At 27.9% G+C, this 18,799-nt stretch overlaps 1 protein-coding gene across 1 annotated transcript in view; it reads right to left on the bottom strand.

Annotated features, from left to right (window-relative positions):
- The window catches only part of LOC129969304 (A disintegrin and metalloproteinase with thrombospondin motifs like), a gene marked incomplete in the record, with an annotated part of 118,628 nt that extends 116,640 nt beyond the window's left edge, over nt 1–1,988 (bottom strand). The window contains 1 exon segment of the mRNA XM_056083812.1: nt 1,624–1,988.
- Nucleotides 1,989–18,799: the final 16,811 nt, after the last annotated feature.

Genomic DNA, 18,799 nt, shown 5'->3' with positions numbered 1-18,799 from the left:
TAAAGAAAAATTTTAGTATTGTAAGTTTGAGCATTTCCCATCTTCCGCTTCAAATTTAAAAAAGAGATAAAATATTATATAGAAGACAGATAAGTTTCATTATGATTATAGAAGTTAAGATAAACTTTTTATTATCTTTTCATTCAAAATTCTTAGAGTCTTAATTTTAAATTTAAAAGGAAGTATTAATCTCATAATAAGCCGAGCAACCATATGCAATCAAATTCAGAATGTGAAATTAGAGCTTAAACTGAAAAGGAATGTTAAAAAAATCCACTCTCATTTATCTGACAGTATGAATTCCTCAAATAAACAAAACTTTTTTTTAATGTGTGATTCTGATCTTGAGATCAGGGTAAATGTATCTCTGAACAGAAAATGTTACAAGCCTCAAATATAAATATATTTAAAGTTAAGGGTGTTTCCATTTATCTTTTCTCAAAAATAATTTATAATAATCATTAATAAAAAATTAGGAATTATATTTTCATCTAAATAGCGTCATTTTAATTTTAGAAGAAAACAGATGAATTTATCATTTGTTTAATATAATAGAATGTATTTTACAATGCCATACAACCCCGCATATGAACCAAGCAATTTATGTTATAAGAGCTTAAGTATGTATGCCATTTTTCTAATATATTTCAATTTCAGTCGAAATTATTTTATCCTCAATCAATTCAACTTTCATATTATCTGATATCGAATAAAAGAGAAAAAGTTTCATCTCGTTAAATCGTCTATAATATAATCATTTCATCCTATTCAGCGAATAATTTTTTAAATAAAAATTACTTAGAATTTTTTTGAAAAAGTGATAAACAGTCACATCAAAATGAATCTTATGTATAAAAACAAAGAACTTTAAAGAATTCTCATTTTAATTAAAGTGGCACAGTTTTGTTTTAATAAATCTTTATCTTATTTAAAAAATAATATTGAAGAATTTCAAAAACTGTTTCAGATGTATTGGATTAGTTTAATCCGAAATTAAAACTTTTGCTTAGTTGACATAAATTAATTCACTTTCCTTTAAGAATTCAGCTAATTCTTTGAGAAAATTAGTAAATAAAAAAAATTGAAGTAAAGGAAAAAGGTTTAATACAATTTATAAATTGATAAACGTCGGATTTATATTTGATCTTAGGAAAAAATTCAGTTAAACTGAAACATTTTGGAAGGAAAAAATGGAGTAATTTGTTAATTTCCATGAAGATAAACAATTTGTTTTTCTATTAATTTGGAATTAATATTTTTTTGCTAAATGTTTACAGTAAAAATAAAGCGCATTCATTTTATTCACTGCTTTTTCTGTTTACAAACCGAAGTTTTCTCCTCACACAGATTTAGAATTTAATTATTAATTTTTTAAGAAATAAATAAAGCACTTTTATTTTTAGACCTAAACTTAAATAAACAGCTAAAATGTCAAATTTTAAAATTTTAACTCAGATTCAAAATGTGTGCTCATTTTATTTTTTTGAAAAAGAAATTAAAAGCTATTATTTTATTCCTTTCTTTTCTTCTTTGCACTTAGCTGTAAAGGAAAAAAAAAGAATCAAAGCTTTAAAACTTTAATTTAGAATTTAACTAGATTTTATTTTCAAAAAGCATACTCACCACTAAATTTAACGTAGGCTAGAAGATAAGCGAGGATGAAGTGAGAGAAAAAAATCACCAATTCCTTTTACAACAGAACCACATAACTATTCCTTCAACCACACTTTCCAAAAAGCTTTCAAATCGAAGCGCGACACATAAAATTGGAATCGGCTAACTGCAGACGATACACAACCCGCTGCCACATGGGAAAGAGAAATATCCAAATAAACGAAAGTAGCAATGCAGGGAAAGCAAAAGTGAACGGGGGAATGCACCTTCCAGCTATATCTATCCCGTTGCACAGCTGAAAGTGCGACTGATCACTTTCGGCCGTTACCTGTTTTCTTAGATGCTTCGAAGGCTCGTTTTCGGTTTGACCCACATTGCTGTCTCTGCAAATGGGACGTTAGATTAGAAAGTGGCTTTTTAGGGTGAAAGGAAAAGGAACAGAGGGGAGGCGGAGGGGACCGGATTTTCTTTTGCGTTTTGGTCCCGTCTTCCGAAATAGGTTTTATTTTTAGATGGAAACCTGTTGAGAAAGGAAAGGTGATTCACAACTGCAGCGGATGATTTGTAAATTAATCGTGTGCGGATTAAACGACGCGGATTTTTCAAGGAAGAAAGAAGTGTTTGTTCTGGAGCTTAGCGGAGTGTAGGCTAATGTTTGTCCCGTTTTTTTTTTTTTTTTTTTTTTTTTTTTTTTCCATTTTGTGTGTGTGTCTGTGTGGAGTAGACAGACAAGAGGAAAACAAAATAATACGAATTAATAAGTACAATAAAATACACAGAATTAATAAGTATAGCACGAAAGAGTACCATTCAATATAACCTTGACAATTTATTTATTTTCTTTAGTATGAAAAATAACTAATTATGAAAAATAATTCTCAAGAAAAATAATTAATAAAATTTTCCTTGGAGAATACTGCTAAAAGTTCAATTTAATCAAGGTGAATGAAATTATTAATTTTAATTTGGTGGTTTGGATTTAAATAGAATATCGCCTTGTTTTAAAATAAAAAGAAGTTTATTTTGATACAGATCTCGTAATGTGGTATTGGTCAGATGACGGGGATGACACCTGAATAGGCTTGCTTTTCTCCAAACTAACTCTAATAGAAGAACTTGAGATTTCCAAGTATTTAATTGGACACCTGCTTAATATAGACAGTGAATCTCTCCTGGTATGGGCGATCGAATCGCTTTTCCTCCAATTTCTTAGTCAAGATTGATACCTCAAGCTCGAAAAAAGAGAGATTATAATGCAAAAGTTTTTAAAACCAGAATTCATTGATGGAAGTTGCATCTCAGAAAATTTGACATTTTGATAACACCGTTGGTAAGTCAACCATCTAATTCTCTGACCCGCCACGAAGGCACACGGATTTAAACCATAAAAATTGAATGACCGGATCGCCGCAACAGCAACATTGGCGAGAACTGTGGTTGAGTCCTAAGGGCAGTCACCGGCTATGGTACAACCCTCCCCGAAGGAAGTACGTCCCGTCATCGATGGGAGGAGTCAGATCCCCCACCTATTAGTGTACCCTCCAGGGTGGCGAGATCCAACCACCATGCCGGAAGCATCTGATCCTCATTTCGAGGTGTCCCCCCCCCGGGGTCTTAACATCTTTGGTAAAAAAAAATTATCTTTTTTTACCTTCTCTAATTTATTCGTGTTTAGCCATCGCAAGATTCAAGGACCTTTGGAAGGCCTTTCCTGCAAGGCATTTATCATATTATATTGAATAATAGCTCATCTCTTTCTCACCAGGAGTATGTATAAGAGAAGATGCCGGATTATTACTGTAATTCTAGCTCCCTTGATGGATATATTAATGCTGTAGGGTCGAGTCATCTTCACTCTAGCGATATGATGACTACCTACATAAGTTGGGCCATGGTCGATAACGATTGGTTAGGTTTCCATCCTGTATTTCTCGCCTCTAACTATCGAGACAATAACCATTCAATTAAAGTGAGAATGCTTCGGCAGGAGAGTTAATTTCATTGTAATTAATCATTATACCATGTAAATCGCATTCTCGATTTGCTGAAGTTGAGATTCGCATTTAATTTTGATATGATACTAAACGCCAAATATGTATTCAAGTATTTATCTCAACGCATGCCCATACTACACAGATGCTGATAATTCTTAGCACATCAAGATTCTAGTAACTATTGAAATTGGGTATCAAAGATTGAGGGGGGGGGGACGCCTACATGTTAGAAAATCCAGATGTATTTATTGAATAATGATTCGATGCGAAATAAATAAAATTTTAAATATTTTTATGCTACATATTTCCTTTGTGTACTACGCTAAATATCCAAATACCTTTCCATAGAATTACGAATATTGTTAAAACTAACTGTCAAACAAGTAATGAAAAGACATATGTTGCAAAAACGGATATAAAGTGACAAGCCGAATGCAAAATGTAAAGCATCGAACAATAACATTTGAAAAATAAAAGGAAATACTTATAAGTTATAAAAGAATAGGATTTTTTTAAAAATGCTGCTTTATATAATCTGTCAACAAATTACAAAAAAAAAAAAAAATACTTCGTTTCATTTTGTATAGATATTTCTTCAAAATATTAAAAAAGGAAGTTTTTGACAGATTTTTTTATTTATATGACCTAATTTCTATGTCCCTTTTACCAGATATCATTCCAAACATTGAAAAAAATGTCATCAAAATAAATCATTTCCCGATAAATTCAAAGCCTTTTACTATTTACGCATTTTTTTATGTCAGATTAATGCATAATATACATATTTTAGCAACAGTAACTGAAACTCTGCAATCTTATTCGGCTCATTATGTTATATATATAATATTTGATGAAACAAGGAGGGGAGGCCATTTTATAACACCTTTTAAACTATATGTGATTTTTTTCAGTTCATTTTATTATTTCTTTCTGTTATAATCAGGTTATTGGTATATCATTTATCATAATTTTTTTATACTTTGTTTATACTGGCTACTGACACAATTAATCTGTCATGATATTAGTATCATTTCATATTATGCACCGATTTGAAAAATATAAATCACAAGTGGAAATCAACTATAAATCCCACTATTAAAATTTCTGAATAATCATACTTTAACATTTATTAAAATATATCATTCAAACTTTAAGTCAAATTCTGAATCAGAGAGCCTACTTTGGAAAGTACATTTAGAATACTAAAATTGGACATGAAGATATAACCCAGCTGGAATGATTTCCCCCATTACTTTTTATATTATCTCTAATAAATGTACTTTTATGTTACTAACCACATGCGATTGGCGAATTATATTTACAAAATATTTAATAGCCTGCGATCTTAGGGGATTTTTTTGGCGAATAATCACTAGAATGCGCTTATTAAATAAGCATCAGAATCCTGAATGTATATTTTATATTTCTTTTACTTGATCGAAATCATACATTGACACAGAACTACAATTGTAGTCATTAAATCATATACCAAATTTCATCTATTTAAGGCACCGTCTTTTTGAATTAACGTGTTTGCATGCATTTGAAACTACAGACCGATAAACTATCAATTCTTGGCGGATTTGTTTCTAGATACAGATTTACATTTGATTTGATAGAGATTTACAAATTAGATACTAAATTCATGTACTAGTTTTTGTCTATCTCTTCCTTCTTATTTTGCAGTTATCTTGTTGCAAGACAGATAAATTTCCTCTGAATAGATTTTGATCAAAATTAAATAAAAATCTATAAATTTGTTATAAAGACCATATACCGAATTTCTGTCCAACTGAAAGCTTTGTTGAATTATCGTGTTTAAAGACAGGCAGACATGGTTCGAAACGTATGTTTCAGGAATTCAGGTATCATACTGAATATAAATTCTTCAAAATTTCAGTATAATACAATAGTTTTTTTTTTCATACTTAGAATTTCTATACTAGTTTTAATTTCATACAGGTAAAAATGACGACGTTCTTTGAAACAAAAAAAGTTGAAATGTTCTTCTCTTGCAAATTTTGGATTCGTAACTAAATTGTCACGCTTTGTGTTTTACTCTGCAGTAAAGTTAAGAGAACTGAGTATACATTTAAGAATCCCCCCCCCGACTTTTCCCTTGACATAAGGGAAAAAGTAGTATTTGCATGTCCAAATTATCGCTTTTACATACATTTGAATAAACAAATGCACAAACAGACAATCCTTCGGCAAATTTGATTCTAGTCGAAAATTTTCAATTTTTACACGAGATTTAGATTTTTGATTTTTCGTTTTCTCTTTAGGCTTTAGAATAATCATTTTTATAAGGAGACAGTCAGCATAGAAGTCATTTTTTAAATCCAAATCTGATCCAAAATTTGGATTTTTTTTTTAAATCTAGAGAGCGAATTTTTTGATAATATCAATATTTTTTTCCTTTGTTCAATAATTTAAGAAAAATACAAGAATAAAAATAATTTGAAATACAAGAAAATAAAGATAATTTGTGCAAGTATTCGAAAAGTTATTCTATTCCGAAAACTTCGCTGGTAAATATGTGTAAGTAATAACTCAAAGAATTTGAATATTAGTTACAAATATTTCAAGATTTCTTGATAATGCGGGAAAAACCAACAAAAATTACTCATACCTAAAACCGAAGAATCGCAAAAGATTTATTGTGCCTTATAAAAAGGATGTAGTGAACAAGTATTCAGTGAAATGCCAAGGTTTTATGCTATAAAAGCTTAGCAAAAGGAGATTCAAGCATTCAGGGCTCAAAACCGCAAGGTGAATTTTAAAGTTTATTTTTTGCATTACCATGTAAAGAATTATACTGAAATATCATAATTCTTTTAGTAAGGAGCCAAGAGAAAAAAATTCCATCAAGACATAAAAAATGTGAAAAGGTTTTATCAAGGAAGATATATTAAGATGACAGATTATTGTTAGCTGCTTCAGAGATAACAAGTACGTGCCATACAAGTGGATATACCGGATTATACGTGCTAATACATTGTGATAATACGTGCTAAACAAATAGATATACCAAAAGAAGTACATAAGAGAAAAAGGAAAAAAAAACCATTTTACATGCAAATATAGTGAATAATGATCATCAACTTAACACATTGCTTTAAGTGCAATTTAAAATTGTCCTTTTTATTAAAAATTACTCGATTAAAATTTGAATGGAAACTTTACAAGATAAAAGTTACCTTAACTGATTACTCAGACCTACCCGTAGGCACACTGATAGAACTGAATGACCGGACTACTGCGAAGGCAACACTAGCGGGAACTGGAGTCGAACCTTAAGAGCCATCACCGGCCCCGGCACAACCTTTCCCTAAGGGTTACCTCCCATTATCGATGGGAAGTAACCAACCCCACTTCTTTCTCTATACACATGGGCGGTGAGAACCAGTCACAGTACCGGAAGCTTCTCATACTCCTTTTTGAGATGCCCCCCCCCCCGGTGGGAGAAGGTAAAGATTAAAAAATGAGAATATTTTTGTTTCCAAAGCATAAAAAACATTACAATTACTCAAAAAATATCCTGTTGCTATTTTTTTCTTTTGTTAATTAGTGTTTTGAGATGACTGACGAGAAGTCTTGTATCAGATGCTTAATGCAAGGTGAACCCAAAAAAACTAAAACATTAAGAACTACTGCGTGAAATAAAGCTAATTTCCATATGGATTTCAATGATTTTTTTTTATTTTTTGAAAAATGATTTATAAAAAAGTAAAACAATAAGAACTGCTGAGTGAAATAAAGCTAATTTTTTTACATATTTCAAAGACTATTTATTTTTTAAAACAATGATTTATAAACTTTCTGAATTCATATATTAATAAGTAAAATAAAACGGCTTACACATTTGACCTTTGCGCCTAATAAAATACCAAAAGTTTAAGCAGTGGAATAATTCTTATTCATTAATGTTACGTCATCAGATTTTAAAAATAATTATAAACAACGATAAGAAAATAAATACGTTTTCACATATCAAAGCCAAAAATCTAAATGAACAATGAAAGCTTGTCGCTAAATTCCTTTATAATTTGAAATAAACAAAACATTAAATAAATTGGTAATTACGGCATTCATTACGAAGTTAAATTTACGTCCACATAGCATTCACTGGAATGCTATTTATTTAAGTATTCACGTAAAAAGGGCCACAGTTTTGAGTTACTCAACTTTGTTAATTCTCTTCCTTAGTTGTTTGTGTCACAATGTTATTTTTTTATGCGGAACACAATAAAGGAAGTATTTCAACACTTTCTCTTTTTAACGCTTCGCGAAGTTTTTTTCTATAGAAACTCGGAATAAAATGGATTTATATTAGCTTTCGTCAGAATAGTTTGTATTTTTTAAAAGGAAGGGGTAAAAAGGATTTTTTTTGAGCGTGTGTGTGAAAGAAAAATGAGGTTTTTAAGTTTAACAAAAGAACTTTGCGTGCGTGGTTTAGGGTTGAGAGAACATTCATCTAAAAGTTCAATCTGTAACGCTACCACCGATTAGCTTATTTTACTAACCCTATTGGATAAAGGAACTTTTGAGGACACAACTTTGTGCGTCGACATTAGTTAAGCATTAAATTATTAGCATTAATAACCAATTGTTAAGTATTTTTTAGTTTTTGATTCAATCAGTTTTGGTTCTGAAAGGTCCAGTTCAACATTGCTAATTTTAACTCTGGTGTTATAATATGTTAAGACCTCAAAAAATTAGGAAAAAAAATTAATTACTAATCGAAAAAAAACATTACATAATAATTTTAAATTATTTGCATTAATAATCAGTTATTAAACATTTTTTGTTACCTTGTAATTCAGTCAGTTTTGAGTTTGGAAGGTTCAAATCAGCATTGGTAATTTTAACTCTGGTGCTATAATATATTAAGAAGACTAAAAAAAATTACAAAAAATATTTCATTAATAATTAATTGGTTAATCGGAAAAGCATTATTACATAATAATATTAATTATTCGCATTTATACCCAATTATTTAGCGACTTTTATAATCCTTTAATTCAGTCTTTTTTGATTTTAAAAGGTTTGATTCAGCATTGGCAATTTTGACTCTGATGCTATTATATGTTAAGAACTCAAAAAAAAAAAAAAAAAATAGGAAAAAAATTCATTATTAATTAATTGATTAATTTGAAAAAAAAACATTACATAATAATATTAAATTATTAGCATTAATAAACAATTATTAAGGAATTTTTGTTATCTTTTAATTCAGTCAGTTCAATTCAACATTGATAATTTCAACTCTGGTGCTATAATATGTGAAATAATTTTAAAAAATTGTAAAAAATTCATAATTAATTAATAAGTTAATCGGAGAAAGCATTTTTATAATGCAGATTTTAATTACTATAGTTTAATGTAAATTAAACTATGGAAAATCGTCTGATATATATCTGTTGCAGAATTCTTCTTTTTAATGACAATCATTCAGCTCTTTTTTGTTAGATTCCATTAGAAGTTTATGATTGTAAAATGCACGAATTAGAATTTCTACTATCTCTACTAATAATGCAGAAGATTTTATTTGACTATCTCCTCGTCATTTTTTTTTTATTTTTAGTACGGATATCGAGTTTCTTTATTATTAATCAAGATACAAAATTCCTTAATAAAAAATTATGCAAGTAAATTTTTATACATAAAATCACAAATATGATAATTTGAATTATGAACGCTTTTAATTTCCTTGACTGAAATGTTGAACATTTAAAGCATTATGCATCATTATTTCTAAACCATTCAATTATTATCTATATTATCAGATTAATATTAGTCTCATATTTAACTTAAGTCAATTTCACAGTTGGCACTGATTTATTAAATTTTTATTGTTTAATGTTCAAATCGGAACGAATAATTTTCTTTATACAGATTTTGTTTCTTTAATTGATTCGAATGAAAAGAGGGAATATTTATCAATTGTTGACCAAAGATTATGAAATAAAATTTTTTATCAATAACTATTTATCAGCTTTTAAAGTTATTTGATAAACTTTTATACTCAAAAGCTCAGTTCAGAGTTAACCATTTTCACTATATTGTTTTGTTTTCGTCTTGATTTAATGCCACAAAATCTGAAAAATATTTCTACTAGACCGAGATGTGGTAGGTTTTCAAAGAAAACATAAAATCAATTATTAGAAAATCATTTTTTTCAACTTAATATCCCGTATGGAAAAAAATTAGTCTTGATCTTTGATTAGTCTATATCATTAGAAATGTGTAATTTATTAACCTAACTGATAAAGAGATACTTGAAAATAATGCTTGTATTTACGCATTACTCAGATCAAAAAATTTTCCTCAAAACTTATATTTCGTTAGATTTTGGCAGTAGTTAGGTTAAAGTAAATAATTCCCATCAAAAAGATTCTTTATTACTTTCTCGTGTAGAGAACCTATTGAATTGAACCTATTGAACCTATTGTCAAAAAAATTTGAATTCGAGATTTAAGACCCCCCCCCCGAGTTCGAAAAATACACTTTTTGTTTAATGTCTACGTCTGTGAAGGAAATAACTTAAAAACGCTTTGAATTAGACGTACCAAATTTGATATATGAAATTTAGATCAAAACTGTTATTTTCTATAAAATTTTGAAAGAATTGCATTCAGAGAAAATCTGTCTCTATTGTTATTTTAGAGCATGTGAACTCGATATTCGATAATAACATAGACAGAGTGATAAAATTTAATACACAAATGTAGCGACTAAAACATAGATTCTTGTCAAATTTTGGGTTATGAGATTTGTGTTTGAGTTACTGAGTAAGACGTAAGTATAAGAAAGATTGTTACTATGAGCTGTAGCGAATTTAGGCATTTTGTAGCCCTAAGCAATGCGCATTATGATGCTTTCTTTTAATAAATTGGTAGAACTAACTTCATATTTCCATATCTTTTTATCTTAATCTGCATGATTTATTTTTTAAAGTTAATATCTTATTTTGATAAGTGGAAATATATATATAATATTATTCATTTATTATGAATAGTGAATATATGGCATCTGGATTTATATTTATTATTTAACCCTTTCTAGAGCCATGGGAAGTATGCTTCCCACTAAATTCATCAACCTTTGAATGAAGTTATGTAGTTGGCATAAGTTCTCACAATTTTTTCAAAAAGACAAATTCCTAGATGCTTCAGTTTCTTATCTCACACAAAATTATCTGTCTTGATTTGTTAATTAGTTATTTATTAATCAAATTAAATTAAATTTATCAAATAAACTAAACGAATCACTTTTCTTAAGTCAATCTTAATCTTAAAAATATTTTAATATACCATGACTAGAAAAAAACGGCCTCTTAAAGGGTTAAACCAATGCTTTGGGTATATTAATACTGTAATCATACAATAATGAAACAGACGAGAACCTAATAAATTATATGCTTGATAAAATGTTATTATTACCCTATTATTTCATAATACATGAAATTTGTATTTTTTACTAATTTATTTATTTGAAAACAGGTTAATAATGTTCTTTTAATATATTTGCGTTCGGGCCTCCCTTTATTTTCAGTCCAGTTGCCTAGTGTGCCTAATCGAAAATCCACCACAAGCTATGAACAAAATAAAATAAAGGAATCGGATTCTTAAGATATATTTCCGTCATTCATTCATCACTTTTCTTGATTTTTTTTCCATCTGAAGGACTTTAGAGTCATTGATTGTTTTATTTAACCGTTTGAAAACTGAAAATATTTTTGGATATATTCCAAAAATGCGGAATTGATTTGCGTGAATGGAAGAAAGCTAATATATATGGATATCTAATTTGATGATAAATTTTATATCGTTTAAAAAAATAGCTATAGAATAGATAAAATAAGACAGATAAATATGACCATCCTGTGCCAAAATCGTGATTCTGGCTAACAAAAAGTGTATAAAGATAAAATATTTTATTAAAAATGTATCCGAGTTCATTATTAAAAGACATTAAAAGAATATTAGGAACCATGTTAATCAACAGTTACATATGAAATATTTCAGAGTTTTATGCGATCATTTTTTTTATCAGTATGTGTAATCAACAAGTTTTGTTTTGGTTCTAATAATCATTCAGATCAATAAACAATTTTTGTAAAAATTTATTTTTGAATATGAATATTTTGATGCTACCATTTCTAATATGATAATTTTTTATGCTGGAATATTGGAAATATTTTTCTAAAAATGTATGTTGTGCACCATATTGTAAAAATTACGCTACTACTTCTTCTACTACATCATAATCTGCTACTTCTAAAGAACTTATTGCTTTAAAGCGGACTTGACTCAGAATTTTCTATTTATTTATTTCAACTATACCTTATGTTATTTATTTCAACTATACCTAATTTTACTTATTTCAGCTATACCTTATTTTATTTATCTCTACTACAACGATGATAACATATGAGAATAAACTGAAATATTGCATGGCATTTCAAAATTTCAATTCTGAAACAATCGGTTTTGTCTTATATTTAACTATCTGAAAGAATGCTTTTGTAAATATAGAAGCGTGAATGAAAATTTTAAATTTAAATCAGATAAACAATAAAGAATGTATTTTACTGTCTGTTTAAGAAGTAAACATATATCGCACACCATGTCTTTTAAAAAACATGATAAACAATAAAGTGGGCAAAAAAAGTATATGATGAATCATTTTCATCATTTATTATTATTCCTTTCTTCAAAGCATAAAAAATTCTTTTTTATTGCATCACACAAAATTTTATATCCTTAACTGCAATAACAGCAATCATATAATCACAAAACAATATACCATGATGTAATGTAAAGGACAATAAATTTTTCGTTCCGGGATTCTATCCGGGACTTTCTACAACAAGTAAAATATGTTATGGGTTTTCTGGAACAATAATGTAACGGATCCTTTGTTTTTGCATCTGCCAATTTTTTTATCATGAAAGACACTTGCATACAGAATAGGTAATGATTAATAGTTATTTTCGATAGACCGATTGAATGTCAAGAAGGAATAGTTTTAGAATAAGATGATTTACAAATATGGGATAACTTTTAAAATCAATATTTCACAAATGAATTAAAGTAGAAAGATGCTGTCTAAGCATAAAAGATTAAAATGGAGATTTTTAAATACTTTTTATTAGCTAGTTTTTTTTTGTCTGTTTGATACTAATTTTGCATTTGATTTAAAACTAATTTCCCAATGCGCTATTGACTTGAACTTTAAACATAACTCAGCACTTCAAGACAATGCAATATTAACTCACTTTCTCGTCTTTTCAGCACAAATTTTGCCTTTGTGTGCAGCTCATCAAGAAGTTAGTTTAAAATCGTTTGCAAAATTTCTCAAACACAAGCAGAAAATATTATATTAAAAGAAATAATTTAAATAATTATGTTTTCAAAACGGTGTAAAAAATATTAAATAATTTAAATATTTAAAAGCAGATTTAATACCTTATACAGATTGACTTGGGATTTGTGATTTTCATTTCTTAAAAAATTATGATTGTTAAATTTTTAGGACAATCTTGTGGAGTTATAAATCTGTATAGGGCTAGGAAAAATATATTTTATACTTTTTAATCCGTTTTAAAAATATAGTGTACAAAAAGTTTTCTTTATTAAAATAATTATTGATATAAAAATCTTAATATTTAATAAGAACTTAATAATTAATATAAGACCTTAATATTGTTGTTTCGGAGCTGAAATTTAATTTAAAATCTCAAATTTCTGCAAACTGTCGAGAGTGTGGTATGCAGAATTTGGTTAAACTTTCAGTAATGGTTTATAAAAATTCATTGTGACGTTCTCTATACAGAAACAACTCATAAGACGATAAATTAGATATTTATAAGAATTTAGTATCATTTTTGATACACGAATAACAATTCTGTTCCTTATGCACTCTTCGCAAAAACGTTGCGAAGAGTTTGTTTCCTAGTTTGATATGTTTTCCATTGAATGAAGGATGGTACACTAAACAATTGTAAGTTTTTACTTCGATGTCTCATATAGTAAACCGCTTTAACGATTGCAAAATTTTTTGTATTTTAAATAATAAGCTTAGCTTATCAATAAGTTTTGTTTTCATAACAAACAAAAAAAAAGAAAGAAGTTTCATTTCTATTCTTTCGGTGCAAAGAAAATCATTCTTTTTATTTATTTGTAAATTGTTCTTATTTAAAGCTGCTTTTCAGTTTATATCGTCTTTTATATAATGCTAAATAATAACGTTGAAATATGATAGCAAAGTCAGTAAAGAATAATATATATTTTTCATTACATTTAATGCCCATTTAAGACGACTGGAAAATAAATTTGCAACAATTATTAACTTATGAAACATCAGATTTAATCATTCTTTTTAAACTTTCCAATTTCACTTTTTAGCTATTGATTTTTACCCTTTTCATTATCAAATTAATTCAAATATGTATCCGATAATAAACTTAAAATAACGTGACTCTTTTGTAATAATTTATAATGTGCTTCAATTTATCTGCTAAATCTAACCTAAAAAGTCCATTTCCTTAAAAAAATTTAAATTTTAATTACAAGGAAAATAAATTTGTAAATTGTTATCTTTTTTGGGGGAGTTATTTTCCGTTATTAGAAATATCATTTTAATTATTTAATCCGACAATCGCGGCTTTTTTTATTACACATGAATGCACTAGACGTCATTGACTGAATAAACACGTTAAATGAGAATCATTTCAAAAATTTTCTGTCATAAAAATTCATAAATGTCAATTAAATTGCAATAAATGAAATAAATTGAAATAAATGAATTAAATTGAAATAAATGAATTAAAATGAAAATTAAAAATCATTACAATTACAATAGGATGCCTTGGAATATTGACGCAACATTACGTGAAATTAATTTTTAATAAGAAATTTATTTTCCCGTGTGAAATAAAATGAAAACAAACCTCTCAGATTGGTTAATCTTCAAGTATAATTACCATTAACGTGCGATGGATAACGTTTAATCATCAAATATAAATGGCAGTAATATACATGATATATAGAATTAAATTGTATTTGACGTTATTGAATAAAAATACACTTCAAAAATTCTCTTTCATTTTTGAAAATTAAAATCTTAACATCCACAAATAGAACCGGATGTTTTCAAACACTGATGTAAAATTAAGTGAAATTTAATTTGACTAAGATGTGGAATAAAATGGAATCAAAACATTCATTTTAATTTATCCATTAATATTATCCCCATTGAAGTGCATTTTACAGATAAAACGTTATTTTGCATCATATCCAGAATTAGATTAATTTTTTGAAAAAATTAGAATTCAATATCTAAACTGCTTTCTCCATGAATTATGATTATCATTCGAGTCTTACTAAGCAAGACGGCATAAGATAAATTTGCATGTTTAAAATTAATTATAAATGAATAATTACCAGCATTCGATATCGAAATCGTTTGACTACTCGACGCTATACATTTCGGTTTCACTGTCATTAAAAAAATATATTTATTTAAATTGACTACTGACTGCTTCAAACAGTGTATTTTTATATATCGCCTCTCTTTTTAAAGAATGACCAGCACATTTTGCTCACATCTTTATTTCAAATCATGTAGCTTCCGATTTTTCTGATATCCAGTCAGAAAAATTATATCTCACTGAATTTCGATTACAATTTTGTAGTCATACAATTCCCAAGAAGAAAGGAAGATATTTTTCACCCCAAGATTGTTGGATTAAATTTAACGATAACAAAGCGCTTTACTTTTTTTTTTATTTATGTTACGAGTATATCAAAACAAAAGTGTCCAATCATACACAAATTCGTTACAATTTTATTTTCCTGAAATAAAGTTTGATTCATGTCTCTTTTTTATTTATGACTAACCATTTTTGTCCATCAATTGTTTCACCAGAATCGATGATTGCTGAAATTTTCCATTCAATATTTTATGTAATTTGGTCTTAAATTTGGTACTAAGCAAAATATTTTTAAGCTTCAAATTTTGATAGTCATATAATTCATTGATTATAAAAGGTTAACACTGTTCTGCTCATTTATGATATGCATTCCATTTACTCTTTGTTATCTTTCCGAAAATTTGCACTTTAATTTGAAACAAAAGTAATTACCTTTTCATTAAGATAAAAACGCTTTTTGTTGAAACCAAACATATTTTTTAAATAGTAAAACAGAAAAGAATCTCATTCAAACTGTTTCATGTGCGCTACAGAGAATTTTTAATAATTCATACAATATATCAAAGGATTATACTATAAAAATATCTCTAATTTATAAGTTTTCAGTTTACATTATTCACAACGGAATAAATATTTGTAATTGATGCAGTTGTCTTGACTATTAAGGAATTATCGAGGAGAATTATTCTATTAAGAATCTAATTAGATTCAAATTAGGTATTATTAGAATTTAATTTTTTCTCCAAACATTTCACGGACGATTGAGTTGATTTCACTAAGTTGATTTTAATTTTTGTGTTGCTTTCCTGAGATGAAACAAAACAAATAGATTGCAGGAAAATTTTGTGGATTTTTTGATCCTAGGAACTACAATCGAATGAATTAATGTATGAACGTTATAGGCTATATTTTATAGTAAAAAGAATTTTTTTTTCTCGGTAGCATAATCAATCATGCACATTAATTGATGAAATTAATAAATAATTTTAAGTTTTAGGAAAATTTTAATTTTTAAAGTAATGCACGAGGGAAACAAGACTGCATTTTATTGATTATCATTACTACTGAAGATGAAATTTAATATTTATGAAAACACTTTTTTAATGTTTGTTGAAGGAATCGGCGAGGTTCACACATTGAAATATTTCGGAGACACGCATATTTTACCAGCATAAATAGTAACATAAATAATTAATTTTTATCATTTATTTGAACTGGAAATATCTTTCCGAATCTATTGTGAATTGCTATATAAAATCTTATTGATAAAATATAGAATAAATAATCGTTTTCATTTTGAAGAGATTGCGCACAAATATAATAAAAATATGTTAAACAAATTTTAATAGCAATATTTAGATATTTTTGAGTAGCTAGTAATATTGGTAAAATTAGTAATGACCTAACCTGTATGTACTACTATTATTATATTAGAAAAATGAATGAAAGGTTTCAGAGTCTCACTGAGAGAAATATTTATGGAAATTAGTTTAAAAGTTAAAAATTAACTCCAAAACTAATATAAAAATATTACATTTAAGTGTATATTAGTAGATAAATCACTTATGATATTGAAACAACTTAAATAAAAAAAAGTTTTAAAGGATCTGAATCAGTGGATTGACCATGGACGGTATGAAGTTTTCAACATTGAATGCAATTGACTTCATGATAGAAGACCATTACGAGTGGAATTCAAGGAGAGAGAAAAACTCTGTTCATCAAGTTCTAACCTGATAACGATTTTAACCAAATTTCGTCAAGTTAAACTTTCAGTTAATTAAAGAAATTACATCAAGTCTGACAGTATTTAAAGTCAATTCATTTGAAATAGGAAATTTAGCCTTGATTTACTAATTGCTTATGTAATTGTCGTTCGAAGTGCGTATAGCATTTTAGGGATACCCTACATTTCATTATAGCATATCAAATTACTTTTTTATTATCAACGAATCAGATTTTCTGCTTTCTAGTTGTCATGTAATTTTACACTCATTATTCGATTCATGTTCGTGCATAACCTTCTACTTATAGAGACCAATTACTAGTTCCTTGAATGTTCCACAACCTTATGCAGAATTTCTTATAACATGTAATAAGAAATTTGATACGGTTGCGGATACTCATTAATACTCGTTGGTTTTCCCCCAGGAATTGATACTTCATTTAAGAATACAAAGTAATTAGTTTTGATTGATGTAATATTTCTTTTCTGACGGTGAGAATACGCCTATAATTCAGGAACTACTTTATGATGCTGCCTTACTTTATCAGTGATGAATTATAGATATCACTATATTTATTTCCACTTTTACTCATTTCAATTGATTGAATTATCTTTTCAATAAATTGAGACATCAAACTGAAGTTTAAATTTTTATCCAATGGCCAAACCTTAGAATGCAAAGATTATATTATGCACAGTGCATAGTAATTTTCAGTAATAACGTTTATAGTTTATGATAACGAATCAAGTAGATATGTATGCATTAGAAAGACATTTTTTAATTTAGGCACTTTGATCATGCATATTTGAAAAAGATATGCAAAGAAATAAATGAAGTTTCCAGTAATTTACATTACATATTCGTTTTTATTAATAAGCTGTCAGATGGAAGTGATAATAATTCAAATTATTAATATATTTTTGTTAACAATCCGAATATATTTTTGCAAGATATCTTTTTTTTTCGAAAGTAGCAAAGAGAAAGAAGAAGAAAGAAGAAGAAGAAATAAGAAGATCAGCAGTGCAATGAGATTTCAGATTTTGAATGGTTATAAACAACTAATAGATTTTTCAATCTCGAATAACTTAAAAAGTGTTAAATATATAAGCTGATTTTCGTATGTTTTACAAGATTTCTGCCTTTCTTGGGGAAATTTATCCTTTTTTTTTATCCATTGCAGTTTTAACGCAATCATTCAGTGATTTTCTGGAGGAGGTAAAAGGCTGCTAATTGCTTCCTCAAATGGATTCTTGCTGAGGTCCATATGCTGATCAGAACACTGATGGCCAAATGATAATATATAATTAGTTAAGGTAGATTTACATTAAGCCAGCTATAAGATTCCAGTGTGATCACGCATGCGCGGACAATAGCAAGTGCTTGTTTTGACATTACAAATATTTGCCACTGCAGCGTTTTTGCGCATGCGTTGTTTTACTAGAATGTCATAACTAAATTACTTCAAACCCACTTTAACATTACGCCTACACTGAGATTTTGTGTTTGAATTCTGAGAAATTTACAGGATTTATTAATTATTATAATAACTGTGACTGGACTCAATATCTCAGAATGGTTCTGACAAAGATTCCATCTGAATGTCTGCACAGCGGGAACATGGCAACATGTTTTCCATGTATCCAAATCTTTAAATATGGTTAACCCATTCTTGCAAATAATGTTCATGTGAATTCGTATGAAATAAACTGCATAGCACCCTCAGGTACACAATTTATTTCAAATTG

Source organism: Argiope bruennichi, chromosome 5, assembly GCF_947563725.1.
Source record: "Argiope bruennichi chromosome 5, qqArgBrue1.1, whole genome shotgun sequence".
Lineage (NCBI taxonomy): Eukaryota > Metazoa > Arthropoda > Arachnida > Araneae > Araneidae > Argiope > Argiope bruennichi.
Note: the sequence above shows the minus strand (reverse complement) of the source record. Positions and strands in the feature narration are given on the sequence as shown.